The 17,353-nt window shown below is 37.4% G+C and overlaps 1 protein-coding gene and 1 long non-coding RNA gene across 3 annotated transcripts in view; one reads left to right on the top strand and one right to left on the bottom strand.

Annotated features, from left to right (window-relative positions):
* The window catches only part of LOC117571174 (protein folded gastrulation), a 42,740-nt gene that overhangs the window by 20,763 nt on the left and 4,624 nt on the right, over positions 1–17,353 (top strand). The window lies entirely within an intron of this gene.
* The window catches only part of LOC127565278 (uncharacterized), a 93,813-nt gene continuing 89,691 nt past the window's right edge, over positions 13,232–17,353 (bottom strand). The window contains exon 3 of the long non-coding RNA XR_007954647.1: positions 13,232–13,253. This is a non-coding gene — a long non-coding RNA (uncharacterized LOC127565278). The remainder of the gene's footprint in view (positions 13,254–17,353) is intronic.

Below are 17,353 nucleotides of genomic sequence, written 5' to 3' on the forward strand. Positions count from 1 at the left end.
CAACGTAATTCGTTGTAATATTTACACAAATTGTGCAATAGAATTTCGCCTAATTTTCAATCACTTCAAATCAGAATGAAACATAAATTGAGCATCTTTGAAAATTGATTCTATTTTGTCTCGAAGTGAGCAGTTATTGATGCAACTAATCACTGGACATTCTGAAGAGCAAACAGAAGTGGGCAGACAAAAGACAGCTTGTGGCCATTTGGAAGTCACTCGATGCAATACTCGTAATAATAATAATAGCAATTATTTATCAATTAAGCAGTTGCATTTAATTTAATTGAGCGTTGAAGTTTGCCTACATACATATAGTATACATATTTATTTATATTTTATTTCTTCGAATTTGTTGCGACTAAATTTATGCGTAAAAGTTCAATTGCGTTCAAAATGCCAATAATTTCCTGCGGTTGTTGTTGCTGTGTTATTGATATATTTTTGTTGCTCTCTGTCTTTCTCTCTGAGCTCATGCATATTGCATGTGACAATTTATTTATTGATTTACTTTAAATTCCAACAGCAGCAACAACAACGACGGCTTTGAACTAACTAAACACAAATACAGCGAGTGTCATCCTGCCAAATGTGCCAACAGCAAATTGATGGAGAGAAAGGGAAGGAGTAATAGTGCGAGAGAGAGAGAGAGAGAGAGAGAGAGAAAAAGTCTGCTCGCCATTCTCCATTCCCATTCCCATTTGCATTTGCTTTGGCTGCACATTTCCATTTGCTTCACATGGCAAAATGAAAACGTGTCAAAGGTGTTTGCAATTTTGCAGTCAATTGGCATTAATTGAGTGTGAACACAAAAATATTTTGTAAATCGTCGTTTCATTGTACAAGTGTGTGTGTCTCTGTCTGTGTGTTTGTGTGGGGGAGGCTTCCTCCTCTACTCTTCTGTCTCTTCTCTCACCCAGCGAGTGGCCGCAAAATGTGTCGCGCAATATGCAAATTGATTTGCCGAACAATTCATTTGCAAAATGTGTGTTGCATAAGCCGCAATGAAAATTGAGGCCCAAATGGGAAGCTTTAAATGCAACCGCAATTGCCACATTTTTGTTGCAGTTGCACTAAGCCCAAAACAGCATATCTACACGGATCTCTGATTGTTTGTTGCTCTTGTTGCAACAAACTGCCAACTGCAAACATTTCTCCTATTTTTTTTTTTTTGTTTTTAGTACTGCAAATGCAAAGTGTTTTTTGGCCACCATTCGAAATTGCCACAATTAACCCAAATTTTATTTTTGCGAATTATTTGGCATTTTAATGATTTATTTATGAAATTATAATCAATTTCATTTCATGCAAACCAAAACATGATTTAGCCATAAAAAAAATAAACCTTCGCACATTCCAAATTATCATATAGTTTTATGTTCTTTATATTTATCTTTTTTTTTTTTTAGTTGGTGATGCATAAGATATTTGTAAAATTTGTAATTTCATTTGCATTGAATAACATTTGTAATCGTAAACATTCCAATATTTGCATGCCAAATGTGTTTTGTAAATGGCTGAAAACAAAAATATATGTAATATTAGAATAAATATTTTCAGTTGCAAGAAAAATGCAATCAAGCTCTACAATTCTGGTTATAGTTTTCATATTTGAAAATGTATTCACTCATAAATATCTAAAATAAAAATCGATTTAAAATTTAATTGAATAATGTATAATATGTATATGAAATTAATATTCGGAATATTATTTGGTATATTTGTTACTTAATGGTATATTTTGATTGTAGTACTATATCGATGTATCAAATATAGCCATCGGTATATTTTAGTATTTTTAATGTGGTACTGCATCGATATACCAAATATAGCCATCGGTATATTTCAGAATTTTTCGGTATATTTTTAGAATATGGTTGTATTTGAATGAATAATGTATAATATATATATGAAATTAATATTCGGAATATTATTTGGTATATTTGTTACTTAATGGTATATTTTGAATGTAGTACTATATCGATGTATCAAATTTAGCCATCGGTATATTTTAGTATTAAATATAGCCATCGGTATATTTTAGAATTTTCGGTATATTTTTAGAATATGGTTGTATTGAAAAAGAGTACCGGGTATCTCACAGTCAAGCACTTTCTTAGTTGTTTATATTGAATCTAGTATTTAATACTACATTCAATTATACATAAAAGAGAGTACTGACTTAGTCAATTGTTCTATTATTTGCATTTCAGTATAATCAAACTATAGAATAGTATAAATATTCCATATATTTTCATAATATATTTCATACAAAACCCCAACAATTTCTTGTTAAAATCCGAAATGGTATCGTCTGTTAAACATGTTATGTATAATTTATTTGTCAGCTGTCCCATTCTGATCTTAAGCCTGAACACTTATCCACTCAGAGAATACTCAAGACGTTTGAAGCACCCTATCAATTTATTTGTGGTGCGCAACTTTCACAAGCTAAGCAAATAGAAATCTGTTAGATACTTCTTCTGTAAGAGAGAGAAAAAAGAGTGAGAGAGAGAGGAAGAGAGTGTGTGTGAGAGAGAGGGCGAAAAAAACTATTTTGTTGAATTGAATATCGATTCACACCACGTTCCACCCACAATACAACAGTTGAGCGGTTAATTTGGCAATTTTCTATTATTACATACCGCCCACAAAGCAACCACAAATCAAAAAAAGAGTGAGAGAGAGAGAGAGAGAGACAAACACATGCACGTACTAATCAAATATGGCACAAATAAAGGTTTGGCCTTGAATTTTGCGTAAAGAAAAAAAATTTAAAAAAAAATTAAATAAATAAATGTGCCACAGAGTTGGGGTAAATAACAACAGCAAATAATAAACAATTGTTTTCTCTTTTTTTCCATTTATTTATTTCATTGATGTTGTTGTTGTTGTTGTTGCTTGTGGCTGGTCACGAATCTCCGTTTGACGCTGTTTGCGCATTTTGCGGCCCTTTGCGTTGCGAAAATTACATAAAATACAATTGACAAAAACGCGCTAAATGGAGAATTCAAAGCAAACCGTAACGCAGCACACGCACATTGCATTTGAAATTGAATTTGAATTTGATTTAATTTTCGATAGCTGGCAAATGCATTTCATCAATGCAAACGCGGCTTATTTTAATTAGTTGGCTAATATCCACAGATGGAAGGTTGAAAAGAGAGAGATGGAGAGGGAGAGAGGGAAGCCCGCTGTGTAGGCGGGTTTTTCAGTCGGGTTTCATTTGGGTTTTGGCCCCAAGGCCATCCGGGGGAGTGGGGGGGAGAGACCCACAAAAATTGAGCTACGCCAGTTCCGGCAAAAGTCGCTGTCCGTTCGCATGTTGCCAAAAGTTGACACTATACTACATACATACATCAATTTGAGTGTGCGTCTGTTTGCTTTTTATGATTACTAAATCTACTAATTGGTCTGGCATTTTATGGTCGCCTGTCGCTTGTCGTTTGCTCTGTTCGCCCCCTCCATTCTCTCCATGCCCTTTACAGAATTTTGAATATAATTCAATTTGAGAATAAAAAGTATGAAAAAAAGGGGCACAGCTTTTTTTTACGAGTGCCTCTCTGTTCCGGCACACACACAATTGGAATGTATCTCGGGGAGTTATAAAAACAAAGAGAAGTGTCGTTAAATGTGTTTTTGTTATAAATAGAATTATACGAGTAGCTTAAGCTCATATAATTGTCGTCCCCAAAAATACTACAACTACTTTTATGGCGAGGGAGGAAACTAAGTTCAGCCCGTGCCCCCTTTTAAGTTGTTGCCCCCAGAAAACAAAAACAAAAACAAAAAACATAATGCTGACGCCTAAAACTTATCGTCAAGTTCAAGTGTCGCTCGCCCTCGCTCTCTCCCTCTCTCTCTTTCTGCTACTATCTCTGTCTGTCGTCTGGCTAACGAAATTGATGTGTCTCCAGTCGACCTTATCGATGCTTATCGGTCGGACTGTCGACCGTCAGAGTTGCAGCTTGCTCACGCTCCGTTCATGCAATGCAATTAGACGCCATCCATTTGTGAGCTGCCCACAATAATAGCACACATGAACAACACACACACACACACACTTTCTGTTAAAGTTTGTTTCACATGCACTTGCTGCTGTTGTTGCTGCTGCTGTTAGTCATGTTGCTGATGTTGGCTGCTGTTGATGCTTGTTTGTGCAGCGCTTTGTGTGCTGTCTGTCTATCTTTAGAATTTGGCCAGACAATGGCCAACAGCAGCAGCTGGAGTCGCGAGCTGTCTAACACGTTGATAAACCACAGACACCCAACAGCAACAGCAGCAGCAACGTCGATCATAAGGCCCGCCGACAGCTACAACTACAAAAGATACAAACGCTAACACTGAGAGATGTAGATATATAACCAAACTGAGATACAGCTTGAGATAGCGAGATAGCGAGCCAGAGATAGACGATGCAGTGCAGCAGCAGCAACAGAAGCAGCAACAGCAGCCAAATCAAACACGGTCGCTGGGTTTGTTGGTCGCCAGGTTGTTGGTCTGCTGATCTTGCAACTGCCGCCGTTTGCCACTTGCCGCCAGCAAGCAAAGTAACAATAACAAAAACCCACCACAACAGCAACAGCGACTGCGGCATCGGCATCGGCGTCTGACATTGACAGCGTTAATTGAATTGCAAACAGCGAGCAGAACACGTCGAGTTCGCTGTGTGTGTTGCTGAAATGCCAAACGAAAGCTTCTTCTTTCGCGCTTCTCCAATTGCAGCGTTTTCGTTTTTTTTTTCTCTCTCATTTTTTTTGTGTTGTTGTAATCGGAATTGGATCGATTACTTCAAGTCACATACACACACGTCTCGTTGTCGCTCCCTTTTCTGCCTCGCCTGACCAATTACAATTACTGACCTATACCATGTTCGCTTTTGCTTTTTGTTTTGTTATTTTCGCAAATGTATCTCTGAGATACACTTGTTTGCTCTGCGATAACACGAAAACGCGCAAAGTACTTATCGTCGGACTAGATTAATTCTTCTTTTTTGCCGGAAAAACCGAATGACATTTGTCAGTTTTGTCAGTTTTTGTTCACCTTTATCTATCACCAAGTTTTTATCTGCTAGTTGAGCTTCATCTTGAGACGATGTGAGCATGTTTGACAGCCAAGCGATCGTGTTCAAGTATTTCACTTTCTATCTCAATTATCTTCATTCACAACAAAGCAAAGAGAAAAAAAAACAGACAAAAGCCAAAAAACAAACAACAAATTGTTTGCGCAAAAGTTGAGCGTAAAAAAATAAAATGATTATTTGTTTATCGATAAATTGCCATCAAAATGAGAATACTTCATGATTGCAAGACTTGATGAGTGCCGAACGATGAATTTTGAAAGTGCAAGTAAAAAATTGACCAAATAATTATTATCATTATAGATTGATAGTGATTGTAAATTGAACATATCAAGAGATTTTTCAAAAGCTGTCAAGTTGTAAATGTCGCAATTGTTCATATTAACTTTTAATAATAGAAAACAATTAAATAAATGCATAATAATAGCCTAAGAAATTGTGATCGTTATTTCAACAATATAGTAATAATAATATCAAATACATAATAACTATTAAGACAAATAGTAATTTGCAGGAGCTCAAAGATGGTTAAACGATTTTTAAAAATGTCAAGCTAAGATAAATCCATATTTTACCAATGCTTGTATATATTATATAATATATACTAGTTATTACTATCACTTCATATTAAGAGAGAATAGCTCAATAAAAAACATGGTATAAAAAAATACAAAATACAAAAAAATTAAGGAATTCAAAAGTTTTTACATGTTTGTAAACATTTCTTCTCAATACTTTTAAAAGTTATTGATGTCTTTTCATGATTTGTATTGAAGATTTTAACAAAAACAAGTTAAGATACCATTGCGAATAAAAGCAAAACAGTGCGGTATTAATTTTAAAATAAACCAAATTAATATACAACAAAAATACAAAATATATACCGAATGCTACATTTGGTATATTGATTCAGTATTACATTGCGGTATTAAATTTAAAATATTTACAATTAATATACCGTAAAATACTAAAAATATACCAGATGTGACCTTTAGTATATTTATAAAGTACTACATTTAAAGAGAATTTAAAGATTGTTTTATATTCGTAAAGCTCAGTTTATCAATTTACATCTGAAGAGTTTCTTTGCATACCTGTATAATTATTTCATTATAAAATATAAAGAAATTAAATAAATTCCAATGCTGTAATTACAAGTCAAAGAAATATATGCCAGCTTTCGCTTGACAGCTTTAAGCTCAGTAAATATTATTACAGCAGCCTCTCCTCAAGGATGGTTGCTGAGTGTGGAGCTGCTTGATTGCTGACTGTCTTATCAGGCAATTGCCTTGGCGAGATCAAGTGCAGCGCATGGTAAATAATCGCATCAAGGTATCTTTGCATTGCGTTGTTATCAGTGTTGTTATCACTCGCAGTGCACAAGCACACGCACAGCCAAAGATACTTTTTCTCCCAGATACATTTCACCTTGCTGCAGCGATAACAACTGCTGCTGCTGCTTGGTTGCTGTTGCTGTTGCTTTGGTTGCTGTTGCTGCAGATCGCTTAAGCAAATAAAGGCAAGGACGCGGCACGTACGTGAGAGTTGAGACTTGAGTATTCGGTCTTATCACCAGCTCAGCTCAGTTCAGCTCTCACTCTGCGTCTCTCTTCCTCTCTCGCTCTCTGTCTGTGCGTAACTGTAACAATTGTATCTGTCAGATACATTTAGCACAATAAACTGCTGTTGTTATTGTTGCTCTGGCTGCGACTGTGGCTCAAGGCTGCAATGACTGCGCAGGTAAGTGACAAGTGCGTTGTCTACCTGTTCAATCCACGTTCCACACTTCTCTCTCTCTCGCTCTCTCTCTCTCTCTGTCTGTATTTCGATGTTGCCCCATTCTCTGTGCATCTGTTTATCTGCTGCTCAGCGTATGTGTGTGTGGCAGGATCGTTGTTGCAAGTGGCAATGATTTGCCGCCAAATCAACAGTCAGCGCAGAACAGAAACAGGCTGCTCTTCTCAGTCTCTCGTCGCTTCTTTTCAATATGCCATGCGATCTCATATATAATCGCCGATATTGTGGCCATAAATTGTTGCGCTTGTTGCCTGCAACACAGCGGCTTCTTGTTGGCCGTTGCGTAAGTTTATCTTTTACTTTTTTTCCGGCTGCTCATCTATCTGTCTGACTGTCTGCCTGTCCGACTGTCTGACTGTCTGTCTCTGCTCAGTTAGTCCGTTTGTTCTCTGCTCTTTCTACTTCAACAGATATCTTTCTCTCTCTCTCTCTCCATGCTCGCTCGCTCTTTCTCCAGCTCTCTGTGTGTAGTTCTTGCTGCTCTCGGCGAATGTTTTGGTTCGGCCGTCGTCGTCGTCGTCGTCGTCTTCTCGGCGATTTGTACGTCTATTAGTTGATACGAAAATTTCGTGTATTTTCTACTCAGTCTGCATTCAGATCTCCAGCTAAACAAGTCATACAACGCGCCCAAAAACCCAACCGAAAAACACTTGTAAAAATATATTACAAAAATCAAAATCGAAACAAAAAACAATTATTTAACAAATTAAAAGAAAAGAAACGCTTTTTAATTTTTTATGTGTTGTGTCTGTGTTTCGTGCTGTGTAATGTTTTTTTTTTTTTTTTTTTTTTAATTTTTTTTGGCAATGCCAGTTGTGAGTTTATAATTTAACAAACCCCAGAGATACACAGTGCAGCCAATAGATTGAGATACATTTTGTTAGCCACAGAAAAACCTTGCACTAATTGGATACACTTAACTGCTGCTGCCACTGTCGGGGCTAACGCCTTGGGGTCTTTCACACACATCAACAACAACCACAACAACAACAACAACAACAATAAAGATAAACGAGTAAGTGAACGCAGAAGAAAAGTGGAAAATCTTTTTATGTTTTTGGGTGATTGAAATTGCGTTGCGGGTCAATAAAATAGTTTTGCGCACTTGTTCATTCAAAAGTGCGCAAATTGAAATTGTATATAAAAATGGCAAAGTAATTATCAAAAAAAAGAATAAAAATTAAAGATTTAGCCAGAACTAGAGAAAAAGAGAGAGAGAGAGAGAGATACACATTTGGTTTTGAATGGTAAACAAACGTTGTCTTACGAGTGTTTTGTAAATACAACAACAGAGCAAGTACAATAGCCTAAACTCAGGCAAACTCAGGCAGAAAGAACGCTCGACAGGCACAGTGAAAGAGTGAAAGAGAAAGAGAAAAAGAAAGAGAGAGAGAGAGAGAGGTAGCGTGTGGTATGGGGCATGTTGCAAGTTGAGGAAGCTTCAGGTTCTCACGGACAAGCAACCTGTTGGGCTGCCTCACAGAGTGTTCGGAGGGGGTTGGGGGGGGCAACAGCTGAGCAACATTTCCCATGACTGGCGGCTGGCTGGCAGCTTTCCGCTTTTCCTTCCTTCTTCGTTTGTTCTAAAGGAGGTGGTGGAGTGGAGAAGTGGAGGAGCGGAGTGGGCCCCCTTGGGTCATCTCGAGCCATGACCTCTTCAAGTTCTGCCACACTTTGGCATTGTGAATGTGTAAATGTGAATGAAGTGAGGCGAAAACGAAAATGAAAAGCACATGCAAAACAATCAACAGCCGCAATAACAATAACAACATTTCATGCCACCAACATTTTAACGTTTTTCTGACTCTCTGTATGTGTGTGTGTGTGTGTGTGCGGCAAACAGTAATAGAAACAATTACAATATGAACACAGTGACTGCCAAAAACAAAAAACAAAGTTCCCCTACATTTCGCCAGGCATTTGGGAATAACCATCGACGATGACTCGACACAAAACGTAACAGAAAACAGGAAAAAAATAAAGGTTAAAGGGGAAAACAGTAGCTGGGAAATAATGCTCGCCAGTTAAGTCATTTCCATTCTTCATTCTTCATTCCTTTTTCCATTTTTAATTCCCCCTGCCGCCGACAAAATACCAAATATAGTATCTCTATATATCAGACTTAGTTGCGCGCTAAACAAATTAGCCGCACGATCTTTGGTTTCGTCTCTAATCACATCTTATGCAAATGCACAGCACACGGGGAGGATTTCAAATACACTGAGCAAAATTGGTGTAGTGTTTCTAATTTGAATACATATGAGCTCAAAATTGGATCCAAATTCAGTTTAAAAATTAAATATAATATACGATAAAATATGTTATAAAATATAACGATAGTTTTAAAAATATTTCATTATGAAATTAGTTAGCAGATCATTTTAATAGATATGTATACAAATCATATTTCCTTTTATTGGTATGCTACGTAAATATTTTTATTGAACTTTAAGCAATTTTTATAAATTTTCACTTGACAAATATGATTTTTATTTTCGTGCATAAATATTTGTCTTTAATGTTATGTATTCTTTGAAATGTTCATACCATGAATAATTTCTTATTTTGTGCATCTTTAGTACCAATTTTTAAGTACAAAACATTTAAGGTATAAATATATTCCACAGTATAAATATGTTCTCATTTAATATTTAATATTTTTGATTTCATCTTACTCCACATTTTGTTACAGTGCATAAGCTGCTCGCATAGTTAGTGGATTATGAATGGAGTGCTTAAGCTGGGGCATTCAACCTTAATCGGTTTACATAATGTCTGTGTGGAATGTTAGTAGAGCATTTAGAATTCGACGCTTCAGTCTATCACTCACTCGCTCTTTCTCTCTCCCTCTTCGCTCCGTTTCTCCTCATTTCTCTCATGCTGCCCCTCTGTGGTTGTTTTGTTTGATTGGTTCTTGGCGGTAATTCGCTCTGTTGTTTGCTCTGTGTTGTTGCCTTTTCATTTCAATTGAGAGCTCAACTTTCGTGCCTCGCTTCGCATGCGGCGGGTTTTTGGCCCGGCCTAAGTGCGACTAAATGTAAATCGATTCGAATGCGTTTTTATGAATTCGGCACGCGTCTGCGTGCGCATTTCAGAGCTAAAGCTCTGCCTCTTCCACTCCCCTCAGTCTGTCTGCTGCTCTGTGCCAAGTGGCTGTAAGTAGTCGTCACACCCACCAAAAAGCAGAGCCCACGCTCCTCCTCCTACTCCCCCCCTCCCCCGCCTCGTTCGGAGTGTCATAAACAATATTCAGCTGGTCAGCAAATCAAATGTTGCTGGCCCCAAAAACGAAATTGAGGAAAAAGCAGGCTAAAGTCGCCTCGCTGCCAAAATGGCCATAACTCAATAACAGCAACAGCAACACCAACAGCAACAGCGACGTCTGCCCGCGATTTTGGCGGATCATTTTCCAAGTGCCTTTTTCCACTTGTTTGTTTTGCAATTGTAAACGATTTTTCCGCCCCACAGTTCTTTGCTTTTTGTTCGATAGAGCTGCGCCACCTGCTGCGTGGTAAAAGAAGAAATCAAAGTGTTATCGAAGTAGTGAGAAAAGAGAAAGAGAGAGACAGAGAGAGAATCGTAATTGCGTTTTTCACACGCAATGCGCATTTGTTTGGAAAAATCAATTATGAATTTTTCAATTTTCAATTTATACAAAGATCATCACGTAGGCCACAACTGAATGAATATCATCTTATAGATATAGATTTTGTTGCTATACTATGTTATATACATAACGTATATATATGTTTGTCTTAGATCATGCCTCATTTAGATGCAATTTTCAATTTTCCCTGTCTGAGTGCAATTTGCACTTGGCGAACAAACGTTGTCGATTGTTTGTTTGATTGTTCGCTCATATTCATCATATTCTCGTGCTCGTCTTCTACTATTAGATAAGTTGATAGTTTTGCTCAGTTTTCCCTCTGGAATTCTTAATGGAATTGTCAGCGAGTGGATGGATCATGATGATGTCAGCCACCAAACGCTGTCCAATGAATTGGCCCAATTGACTTGTTCTTATCTCGTTTATTTATTTATACATATACACATATATCGTTGTGTGTGTGTATTTTGTTTATTAATTATAATGATTTTCGCATTTAGTTAATGCGCATGCAAGTCTTCAATAATTGTTGTTTATATTGAAAGGGAGAGAAACAACAACAACATCGATAACAACAACAACAACATCGATTGATTTATGTGCAAATTAATTCTGCGAGTATTTCCTGAGCTGCTAATAATAATACTTTTTAGTTTGTGCTGATCTCATGGTTTCGATTGCTTGATTACCTTTGCCAAGAGTTACTTTTAGTTAATGGCTGTCAATCAGCATTGTCGATAATTGCAGTTGACAGCACAGAGAGAGCTCTAAAAATAGAGCCCAAAACATTGCCAGCTTCACTTTCCCCCGGTGTTGCTTGTCGCCTGTTTTTAACAGTTTCCCTGAACTGTAACGGTTCTCCAGTCTGTTGCCAACAACAGCAACAGCAACAGCAATAACAATAACAAAATAACAAAAGCGTCGGCAACAGGCGACAACAACTTGGCGTCTAGTTGACCATTGGGTTCTGGGCCGCCTTTTGGCAGCTTGGCCAACTTGATCAACACTGCAAACTCGACTCTGACTGATTGTTGTTGCTGTTGCTGTTGCTGTTGCTGCTGGCAAAGCAGTTAAACGACTATGAAAACTAAATGACACCACTTGAGGTGAAGGCAGCAGAGCAGAGGCGGAAAGAGTGGCTAAGATGAGAGGTGAGGAGAGGGGAGTGGAGGGAATGGCAACTGTGCCGCCCGCATCGGCAATAAATAAACCACAAAAAGCGTTCCAGTTGCCTGCTGAACCACTTCACTCTGATTGCCTCTTCTCTGGCTGCTGTTGTTGTCGTTGTTGTTGTTGCAGCAATTCTTCTCTCTCCCTCGCTGTGTTTGTTTTTAGTATTGTTGTTTCATTTGTTTAGCTGACAGTTTTGCATTTTCAATTTTTACGACACTGTTGAGGCCCAAAAACTGGTTGTCACTCGAACTACTTACAGCCAATACACCTAGAGCAACAACAGCAACAGCAACCACAACTAGACACGTGCGTAGGCAAGAGGAGGCAACAACATTGAATCTGGTTTCGACTGCGACTCGATTGTATAATTCTTGGCCAGACATTGACACACTCGCAGTCTAATCTTTGTGTGTGCGGCTCGCTGAATGCATAATAAGCCACTTCTAATGCCAGCAACAGCAACAGCAACCAAGAACAACTGCAACGGGTTGCTGTTGCTGTGGCTGTGGCTGCTAATTGGACTACTTTGATCATCGGCCACCGACTAATTGAATGCCCAACAGTTTCATTTCGAGGTCTCTCTCGCTCTTTATCTATCTATCTATCTATTTATCTTTCACGGGAGATTGCATCGCTAACAGTAAACGGTTTGCTAGTTGCCGATGATCTCACTAATAATGCAATTGAGCTGCGGCAACCATTGACCAATCTAATATCTTAGTTCCTATCGTAGACTCACGTCTAATATTACAAATTCCCCTTTTGTTTCCTCTACAAAAAAAAGCTTTGAAAAAAATACATTTTATTGCGGAATAGCGAAATGAAAAATGTATAAATTGAAGGTGAATAAATAATGAACAAGCTTCGCTGTTCTTTACATTTTTTAATTGTAAAGAAAAAAAAAATAAATAAAAGAGATTATTTAGCTTTCATCTGCAAACGTTTAATAATATTGCCTTTTTTGCTTCGAGTTAATATTTTGCAATAAAAAAGATTACTTAGCTTTCATTTGAAAACGTTTAAAATGATTTCTGAAAGACAATATTTGGTGATAACTAAAATTACTTAGCTTTCATCTCTAGACATTTGGCACATACAAGAATTGAAATTAATTACACTGTCAGCTTTGGCATAGCAGATAAAACAAAGCATTTTTTTTGTTTTCGTATACGTATAAAATTATAAGCACACAATGGATAATTAATTGACTTGCAGCTTAGAGAATGTTTTGCTTGAATTCAATTGCAGTCAGTGCAAAAAGTTCTTTGGAATTCATTTAAGCCAAAAGTATTTTCTTGACAGCGCACAAAAAGAGTTTCTTTCGGGATTGTCACTTTCAGCCAGTGTCATTGCACTTTTCATAATAATATTGCATTTATGTGACAGCCACTTAAGCAGTCCGCATTAAATTCTAAATTACTGAATAAAAATGCAATCACTTGCAGCCGATAATAATAACAATTATTCGCGAATGCGAATTGGTAAATAAATATTTTGCAGCTGTATTAAATTGGTTAAAGTGCTGGCTGAATGCGATTAATTTGGCTTAATCATTGATTTCATTTACTCACCTTTTGTGGCCGGAGAGAAAGAGTTCTGCAAATAAAAGAGGCAGGAGAAATATTTATAAAAATTGTTGTGTGAAAATTGTGCAAAAAAACATTAAGCGACATGACCTGAGCCTGAGCCGGAGTTGGAGTTGAAGCTGGAGCTGAAGCCTGAGCCTTATGTCCGAGTGCTGACAGAGATTATGGCAAACACACAGAGCAGATGAGCATGAGATTGTGCATGTGAATGTGAATACATTCCGCGGGCAACACACACACACACACACACACATGTGTAAAAAATGGCAAATGAATAGCAGGACATTCGCACACACACACATACACACTTAGATCTGGTGTGTTGTGTTGGATACCGGATTGGATTGAATCATTGAATTGAATTGAATACGTGCGAGCACGAAACAGAGAGCATTGCTACGTGTCCTCTACATGTTGTTCTCGTTGCTGTTGCTGTTGTTGTTGTTGTTGTTGTTGGTTTGCTGTTATGTATTAGCAGGATGTCAATGTGTGTGGCATGGAATTATGTATGTACAAACACCCAAGCGAGCACGCCCAGCCGTAGGTCTCTGGTCTCTGGATCACACGCGTAAAGGGCATCAAATGTTGTCCGAAAAAGCAAAGCACATCAAAAACGAAAAAAGCGACAGGAGAAAGCAAACAAACAACGCTGGACACTCGCATACGTTTGGTTTGGCTTGCTTTGGTTTGGTTTGGTTCGGTTTGGTTTGGTGGCCCCAAATTGACATCAGTTGCTGATTTTTAATTAAAAATTTGCGACGTGTGAAGTTGATTTCAATCTTTTGGATGGGGGGCGGGATGGGGGGGAGGGGTCAGCGGCCTCAACTGACAGATGAGCAGATACAAGATAGAAGATACAGATACATAGATATATCCAACAAAAGATACAGAACTCAGCTGTTTAGTCCCGGGTTTTTCGATGTGGCTCGCTTCGCATAGAAGATGATATATAGAGAAGTCTGTTCGTGACTGACCACATGACTAGACAGCAAAGGGGGTGAAGCGGGGGCGGGGGGTGGTTGGGCTGCAGCTGATTCGCTGAAATAACAGTTGATGCCTCGTGACAGGGCACAGAACGGAACAGGAACAGGAACTGGATGTGCAGGAGGAAGAGGAAGACTAACACACGAACAGCGACAGGCAACAGCAGTCATCACATGTCAGCCACACTCACACACACACACACACACACACACACATTCGCATCCAAAATGGATGACGTTCGCTTCATAAATATAGATTAAATAGTCAAGATATATCTCCACATCGAAGCTGAACGAACGAATGGACAGTCAATTGAAATGCCAACCACAAAAATGTATATACTATATAATGCACTCTTTGCAGCAGCTGCAGATTAGCTTTTGAATGCACTCATGAGTGGCCGCAATTGCCAATGAGTGTGCTTTGATTGAGTCTCCTTTATAAAATAAATTGTGATTTGGTATTTAGATTTTCTCGAACTGAATACACTAATAAGCATATGAGTTATTGCCAAAGTGAATCTATTCATGAGTGTATTCATGAATACATTTTAATTCAATGTCAACATTAATCTAAAGATTTACTTTACTTTGAAAGCACTGCTCTAATGCACTCTTAAGTGTTTAAGCTATTGGCAAAGTGAATGTATTCATGAATGTATTTACGAATAAATTGATATTCAAACTAAACATTCATCTAAAGATTTACTTTACTTTGAAAGCACTGCTTTAATGCACTCTTAATTGTTTAAGAAATTGGCAAAGTGAATCTATTCATGAATGTATTTACGAATAAATTCATATTCAAACTAAACATTCATCTAAAGATGTACTTTACTTTGAAAGCACTGCTTAAAGCACTCTCAATTATTTAAGCTATTGGCAAAGTGAATCTATTCATGAGTTTATTCATGAATACATTTTAATTCAAAGTCAACATTAATCTAAAGATTTACTTTATTTTGACAGCACTGCTTTAATGCACTCTTAAGTGTTTAAGCTATTGGCAAAGTGAATCTATTCATGAATGTATTTACGAATAAATTCATATTCAAACTAAACATTCATCTAAAGATTTACTTTACTTTGATGCACTCTTAAGTGTTTGGGCTATTGGCAAAGTGAATCTATTCATGAGTGTATTCATGAATACATTTTAATTCAAAGTCAACATTAATCTAAAAATTTACTTTACTTGGAAAGCACTGCTTTAATGCACTCGTAAGTGTTTAAGCTATTGGCAAAGTGAATCTATTCATGAATGTATTTACGAATAAATTCATATTCAAACTAAACATTCATCTAAAGATGTACTTTACTTTGAAAGCACTTTTTAAACTATTGGCAAAATGAATCTATTCATGAATGTATTCACATTCGAATTCAACATTCATCTACAGATTTACTTTACATTGAATGCACTGCTTTGATTCAGTTCTCAAAATTTGAAACAACGAACAAACATTCGAGTGTATTTAAAAAATACAGTAGCAATTGATTCGTTTGCTCGCACTCATTGCCACCCCATCCCCCCCTTCTCTATTGCCTACCCCCCGCTGTGATCCAATTGCATTATGAGAAGCACTTCAAATGCTGCGGGTGTCAAAGTCATTGTCTTATATAATACCGTTATGACATTAACCTTATCAAGCAGCCAGAGTGTGTTTGCCTCAGTGAGTGAGTGTGTGAGTGAGTGAGTGTGGGTTGAGGTACTTGACATTCACACGCGCATTCAACACGCATAGCCCAAAAAGCAAAAGCAGAGCAGACTAACGAAGTAAAGCGAAGGGAAAGGAAGGGAAGGGAAGGGACGTTGTCCAGTTTTATGACCGATACGCCGAGTCAGGCCCACTAAAAAGCTATTAACAAGTAATAATGACAACAACAGCAACAACAACGGTGGCAGCCATAAACTTGAGTGCAACAGTTACGGACAGAGACAGACAGCAATGGGAAAAGTCGCGGTTGCAATGTGCCACACTTGAACTCATAAATTCTAAGAACCCGCAGATAACCTACATATATCGCCCTCTTCTTCTTCATCGTCTTCTGCTTTACCCCTTACTTCACCTCTCTTTGTATCTCGCTCCCACTTCTCTTTATAAATAAACATTGTGCGTGCTTGCTGAGTATACGATGTGTGCGTGTGTGTGTGTGTGTGTGTGTCTGTGTATGCTTAAGCCAAGTGCAACATCAACAATGAATGCGGCTGCTGCTGCCGTGGCTGCTGCTGCGGCAGCAACAAGTTGATGCAGTTGTTGTGCCTGTTGTTATTATTATTATTGTTGCCGTTGATTATGACAACACCGATGACTGATGTGAGTTATGCATGTGCCTCGCTCTCTGTCTCTGCCTCTCTGTTTGACTGCCAGTGTGTGCGTGTGTGTGTGCGTGTGGCACCGTCGATATACCCATTAAAACATTAAAAACGCTGCCCAAGTTCACAATCTTTGTGTGCAGCGACAACAACAAAAGCAACGACTTCGCTGCCAGCGCGCACAGTGGCAACAATGCCATTCAAATAACTGAAACAAAAATGTTTACTGCAATATTAATTAACTGCATTTATAATAGCATATAATCCAGCTAATTAAATACATTTGTTAAGTTATTTCAATAGCATTGTTGCTACTTTTTTGTTACATTTTCATTTAGCGCATTTTCGTTTAGGAATTTGTTGTCAAAATATAGCATATAAAAATATATATAAAATATGTAGATTATTTTGAATTTGAGGTTGCTCTATTATATAAGAACATTATGATATAATAAAACAACAACAAAAATTGTATGAAGGAGTAAAACATATCATTAAGTTTCTCTATAATATTCGTCATCAAAATCAAGTTAATCTTTAAGTTATTTTAAATAATTTTGGTGGATTTTATTTGATTACTTTAACGTTCCGTTTGTGTCAAATCGTACACTTAATATATGTGTTGTTGTATAATATTGCTTTCAATTTATTAAAACACATAAATTGAAAAAAGTTTCCATTTAGTGAGTCGATGGTACTTTAAAGTTAATCTCCACTTTTCACTATATTTGAAGCGAAATTTGAAGTAAATTTTTCTACGTATTTAATGGCAATAAGGCAACATTTTACGCATTCATTTGAGGTAATTGT

The sequence above is a fragment of the Drosophila albomicans genome, chromosome X (genome assembly GCF_009650485.2).
Source record: "Drosophila albomicans strain 15112-1751.03 chromosome X, ASM965048v2, whole genome shotgun sequence".
NCBI classification, from domain to species: Eukaryota; Metazoa; Arthropoda; class Insecta; order Diptera; family Drosophilidae; genus Drosophila; species Drosophila albomicans.